Here is a 6,618-nt window from a genome sequence, read left to right as displayed (position 1 = left end):
GGGGGGTGCTATCCGGTTGTTGTTGTTGTGGCTGTTGTGCCGAATTAAGGACGAACGTTCAAGGGTTGTCAAACTCGAGGGAGAGAGAGAGAGAGAGAGAGAGAGAGAGAGAGTTAAAAAACCAGGGATTAGATGTCCTTCCTGTCCGATTATCTGTGTACCGGTGTGTGCGTGTGTGTCTGTGTTTCTGTTTGTGTGGCCCACCAAAGGCCTAAAGGATCCTGTTCAGTGAGTGAGGGTTGTCGCTAGCCAGTAGTAGTAGTAGCTGTTGCACCCTCTGGGAAATGCTCTCGTTTGGTAGAGCTTCCCCACAACTACATCCCCCTACCCCAAAAAAAAAAAAAACAAAAACAAACCCCCTTTGCAATGTCCTGTGTACTTCCGGGGGGGGGGGAAGGGGCCAAATGGGGACACAGTCCTGGCAGTCCGCGTGGTGCTTGTCCGCGTATGTGTTGTGTATCCGGTTCAGGGGTTTGGGGGGGGAGGGGGGGGGGGAGATTGAGCGCTCGATTTCACTTCATATATTCATTCCTATTCCGCCCCCCGAGATGTGCTCCTCAGCAAACTCCGTGGCTCTCTATCACTCTATCTTTCTGCCCAAAAGGCCTCCCTACCCCCCACCCCCCCCCCCCCAGGCCCTTTTGGGTTCCATCACCCCCCGGGGCATAACCCTTCCAAAGATGGCGGCCGGTCAGATTGCGCGAAATCCGAGGAAGAGGAGGCAGAGGGCTGGCTCTTGGATGAGAGTGAGTGCGCGCCGTTTTCTAACGGTATGTCCGAGATCGGATAGGTGCCCGGGGGGGGAGGAGAGGGTCGAAACCAGCTCTGCGGCCTTCTTCTTCTTCTTCTTCTTCTTCTTCTTTCTCCTCTTTCTCTTCTTCTTTTTCGTCTTCTTTCGTGCCTTCATTTTCGGAAGGCTAACGCGAAGAGAGAGAGAGAGAGAGAGAGAACGCGAAGCGAAAGGAAAGAGGGGTGCAGCGGAAAGGGGATGGCCGCCGAAGGGGGTTGGTACGGGGTGATTCGCGAAGATCGCGCTCGCGAAGCGCCCCCCTGACACACTGACTAGGACCCACACCGCCGCCACCTGCTCCCAACAGCGACCCTCATCCCCCATTCGCCCCCCCCCCCCCCCCTCCCGGGCCCGCCCTTCTCTCATCGTCATCCCTTGCAACGGTCGCAAAACTTTTCGTGTGCCGCGCGTTGTGATTTCGGCTGGCTGGCTGGCTGGTGCTGGTGCTGGTTTGGTGTGCGATCGTTTTCTGCGTGCGTATAGAGCAGATCGATCCGCCGCGCACACACCGAGAGACCGCCACTGTGTCTTTCCTGCCTGTTCTTTCTCTCTCTCTCTCTCTTGCTCTCTCTCTCTCTCTCTCTCTCTTCTCTTGCAGCAGGATGAAACGGTGGTGTGCGTGCGTCTCTCGTGCTCTGTTTTTTTTTTTTTTTTTTGGGGTGGATGGGGTGCTCGAGGGGTTGAAGGGTACAGGGTTGCTTTTGTGTGCAGATTTGATGTTGTTGTAGCAAGTACTTTAAATTCGCCCGGCGGCCCGGCGAGGCATGTGCACGCGCACGCGGAATGCCTGCTGCCCCCCCCCCCCATGGTGAGGGTGATGAGGGGTGCAGGGGAGGGTCAACATTTTTGTTGTTGTTGTTTTTTTTTTTAAGTTTAGAAAGGAAGCGACCACCAGTGAGAAGGGCTACTAGGAGGCAAGCGATACAGTGAGTGGGATGCCCCCCCCCCCCCCCCCCCCCCCCCAATGGGGGAAGATGGCGCTAGGCGATGGCTGGCTGCTGAATCGTGGCGGTTGGGCGGCCGACCGTCGTTTTCGCGTCTTCAGGGCCGCCGTCAATGCCGAATATTCGCGATCACGTGTGTGTCGTCGTCGTAGGCGACGGTGACGAGGGAGAAGGGGGGGGGGGGGGGGGGGTGGGAGCAATTCGCGCGCGCGCCGCGCTAGAGATCGCGGACCGTGCGTGCGCTGGTGTGAGTGCGTGCGACGTACGCGTGCGGTTTCCTCCCGGTTTCGGGCTGGTGTTTGTTTGGTTTCCAATTTAAAAAAAAAAAAAAAAGTTTTGGAGTGTTTAGTTGGTGTGCCAATTCGTAGCGTGGTGTGTTCTATCGCTCCACCACCAGCAGCCGGGGCCGGTCACTCGTCGCCCTCGCGGTTCCAATTTGGCGAAATACCCATCAAACTGCCGGCCTTACATCATCGACCGGCCGCCATCCGACATCAATCAACACAGCGGAAAGCGGATGGAGGGCAAGAGAAATAGAGAGAGCGCAGAAGAATAAAAGAGAGCGAGAGAGAGAGAGCGAGAGCGCACGAAGCGGCTTCCACGATCAATGATCAAATTGTGCGGAAGGGACACTGCCACAAAAGGCACGTCATCCGCCGTTTGCCGTCGCCGGCGCACCGCACCAGCGCCAACCCTTCGTCACCGCAATCATTCGCGTGAAGCTCTGCGCCCCCTCCCTGCTGACCCTCGTTTGAAGTTCACCACCACCCTGGAACCTTGCTGGAAACACGACGAACGTGGAGGTTTTTTTTTATTTTGGAGACTTTTTTTTTTTTTGGCAAACATCCCCCACCCCATTCACCCCCTTGCCCGTCGCACAAACCGCGCATATGCGGATCGACCGCTGCTGCTGCTGCTGCTGCTGCTGCTGCTGCTGCTGCTCCAAATCCCGGAGAGCGTCTCCGTCGGAACACGCGCTCGCTCACACCCCGCTAACCGGGAACTCACCGAAAGGGGATGAAGAGGGGGGTGCGAGGGGGTTGGGGTCACTCAAGAGGCGACAGTCAATAATACAGCGTACGGCGCGCTCCGCGGAATTGCGAAACCACCGCGGCGTGGTTATCTGTAGCGGGTGCGCACGCTGGAGACGTGCGAGACAGAAAGAGAGTGAGAGAGAGAGAGAGAGAGGGGGTGGGGTGAAGGGGTAGAATCGACCTCTTCACACACACACACACACACACACACAGAACGCACGCACGCACCTACGCAGCCACACAGCACTTTTCAGCGGACCCCGTACCGTACTTCCCCTTTGCGCCGTGTGTGGGGTTGAGGGGGGTGCGCACCCCTTTCCATGCGTCCCGTCACCCGAAAATCTTCCTCCCGAAAGGCACTCGCCGAAAAAAAAAAACTGCGCGAATGCGCGAAGGGATCAAGGACGGTCACTTCTTCGAAAAGAGATTGTGCCCCGCTCGCTCTCTGAAGGGTGTGCGTCGTGTCCGGGGGGGGGGGGGGGGGAGGCGCGCGTGAGAGACAACGAGACAGTCAGAGAGTGAGAGCGCGCGCGCACGAGAGAGAGAGAGAGAGAGAAGCTGCTTCGGTTCGGTGAAGGGAATTTTGAATGCCTCAACCTCAACCCCTTCACCGAAGCGGGCGCCTCCATCTCGTCGCTCCCCGGGGGGGGGGGGGTATCAGCCGAAATTGCCGTTGCCAAAAATTCGCGCATCAACACGCACACCAGCGCACATTGTGAGCGAGCTGTGAGAGCGTATCGTTGGAACTTTGGGTGCGAGCGCGCGCGCGCGCGCGCGCTCGTGACTTTCCATCAACCCTTGCTCGTTTGGGGATGGATCCGGTGCGGTGGACGCACCGGGCCGCTACCGTGGCAGCAGGTTCTTGCAAACGCGTCTCTTTACTGGCTGGCTGGGCACTGATTGGGTTGCCTGTGATGTTTGGTTTTTGGGGGGGTTTTTTTTTTTGGCTGAATATTATTTGCGTTGACCCGGGGGTTGATTTGGCTGGCTGGCAACCCCCCCCCCGGTTCATCCCTTCGATGATAATTCGCTCAACGAACTTAGTTGTTCGGGAATTAGAGATAGAGAAAGAGTGAGTGAGAGAGAGAGAGAGAGAGAGAGAGAGAGAGAGAGAGAGAGAGAGAGAGAGAGATGGACACCGATTAGAGCATCGCTGGTGTTACCAATTAACCGAAGCTGCGAGGTGGCGAACTTTCGAAGCCACCCCGTAACGCTCCAAATAGTTTAACGCCGCCGCCACCGCCGCCGCTGCCTCCTCCTCCTCCCTTTCGCCGGCCTTTAACATGTCGCCCGTGGGAGGCTGCCAGCTCTCGCCCATCGGTGCGGCTGATAGCAAATATACCCCTTGGACCGACCGACCGACCGACCGACCGACCGAATAGACCACGTAAACCGGCTTCGCCTTACGCGATCGCCATCTTGGATTGCCGGATTGGGGTGTCGCGGTGTCACACGAACTTTGCGAATTCGCCAAAAAAAAAAAAAAACATTCATCAAAGGGGAAATGGCAACAACAACTCAAAAAAAAAAAAAAAACAAATTCTGTCCAAAACGCTGAAAAATCCAGCCCGTTTCCTCTGGCCTTCCTCGTCGCGTGCGGCAGGTGGGCTGTGTGGTCCTTGATATCCGACGCATGCCTGTCGCCGGCCTTCCATGATTTTGTTCCTCGTTCCCCCCTCTTCTCGAGGATGCCGGAAACGGTGGTTGTGCGGGCGGGGAGAGCGGGGAACATGCCCTCTATATGCCACCCGCCTCTCTCTCTCTCTAGTGTAAAAATGTTTGATAGTAGTAATAGCACGGTGACCTTAAGAGACGACACGATACTAGAAACTACCAGATCTCGTGAAGCCCGGGGTGTACAGGGTGGGGGGTGCGGATCGAGGGGGATGACAGAAGACAAACAAGCACACACACGCGCGCGCGCGCCCGCCCGCCCGTGCGCGCATTTTTGGTGGGTGGAATGGATTAGGAATTCGCACAAAAAGAGAAAACGTGAAAGGGATGCCTTGGATGTTGGACACCACAAAATGTTAACAAAAATAGGAGAGAGAAAAAAAAATCGAACAACTGTGGCTAAACCTATAATCGTAATCCTCCCTTGCCGCTCACCGGCACCAGAAACCAGTAACACCGAACATACCAAAAAATCCCAACAAATCGCATATCTTTAGGGTCGCGAAATGGGAAAGAAGCGAAGAGAAAGAGAGAGAGAGAGAGAGAGAGAGAGAGAGAGAGAAAAAAGTGCTGGTGGTGGTAGTGGCGCAACACAAAACCGACAAAGCACTCCCCCCCCCCCGCCACGAAGAGTGCACCCCCGATCTGGAATCGAACGTGTGGTCGATGATATGTGGCCGTCGCTGGCTTCGATGGCGAGTCTCTCGCCGAGTGACTAGCTACCCAAGTGTCCCAAGGGTCGTTTTTTGTTTTTTTTTTTGTTTGGCGTTCGGAGGTTCGTGGTCGCTGGTGTGTTAGCAGCAACCTCCCTATACTGCCCGCCCCCCTCCCCCCCCCCCCCCCTCACCGTCCTTGGGCCACTGGCTGGTTGGTAAAAGGTTAGAAAGAGAAACTGGTTTCCGAAGGTGCAGGCAATCAAACTTAATGTTTATAATATGTAAATATTTGCAAATTTCTAATTCCACTCACCCCCTCCCCCCCCCGGCGTCCCCGCTCTCCCCCAGGGGCCAACCTCTAACACCGCACCTTCGGCCTCCCTCCCCACGGTGGCCACAGTTGCAGTCATCTGCCCTGTTGTTTTGGGGCATGTTCGTCTTCTTCTTCTTCTGCTGCTGCTGCTGCTTTTACTTCTTTTGACTGCTTCTTTTTGGTCCTTCTGTTTTGCGCTCCTTCCGTGTGAGCGTGTGCCGGGAAGGGGAGGGCAGCACCCCATTCCTTTTCGCCTCCTTTTCACACAACCCAACGAAGCTCTCTCTCTCTTTTTTTTTTCTTCTTTTTTTTTGTGGCTCCCTTTCTGGGGGGGGGGGGGGGGGGCGTGTTGGGGATGAAATCATTATTGGATCACAGGGATCACAAATCTTATCCTCGCACCGCAGCACCACGGACCCCACCCCTCCGTCCACAAAACAACGAAAAAAAAAAAACGAACGAAGAAGCTCTCTGCGCCGGTTTATCTGGGGCGAATGGCGAACTACCCTTAGCTCTAGCTACCCCTGAGCGGCAGTCTCTCTGCTTGTGCGATGTTATGTGCGCGAAGGTCACATTTTTGAAGGGGGGGTAGGGGGGGGGGGTGCAGAAAATTATCCATGGAAAAGACTCCAAAACTACTCGGAATATTAATACAAACTCTGAAACTCCAATCTGTACGTAGAGGAGAAGATGGCGAGGAGCTGTACCGAAAAAAATATTTCACAGATTCGCGAGCTATCAGCAACAAATTCTCTTTCTATTTTGCACGCCAGTTGAGCTGCGCGGTGCCTTTTTTTTTTTTTTTTTTGATCAATCTGGAGCTGCAAAGATTACCAAAGATTTCATAGCACTCCGTGCGCGACATTACGAACGAAAAGGAAGGGTGGTAAAGTGTCTCTCTCTCTCTCTCTCTCTCTCTCTCTGGAACTCACATTCTGGGAAGCTCCCCAAGATAAACCCAAGATTGGCGAGGCACCGCGAGCGCCACAGAGACCGAATCAGTCAGCTTTCGCAGCTTCCCTGGACAGACAACGGGCTGTTGCAAATATCCCTTTCCCCGCGCGGCCATTCGCCTCTGCCTCTGTTGCTCTGTTTCGCGCACCGGTTATAAACTGCTGCACCCTTACTATCACAACGGAACGCGGTGAAATTGGGCCAATTTAATTGGTCGCGACCCGCGCTCCAGTTTAAGTGATTGCGACGGTTT

Source organism: Anopheles aquasalis, chromosome X, assembly GCF_943734665.1.
Source record: "Anopheles aquasalis chromosome X, idAnoAquaMG_Q_19, whole genome shotgun sequence".
In the NCBI taxonomy this organism is placed as follows: Eukaryota; Metazoa; Arthropoda; class Insecta; order Diptera; family Culicidae; genus Anopheles; species Anopheles aquasalis.
The sequence above is the reverse complement of the archived record's forward strand: the minus strand, read 5'-3'. Positions refer to the sequence as shown.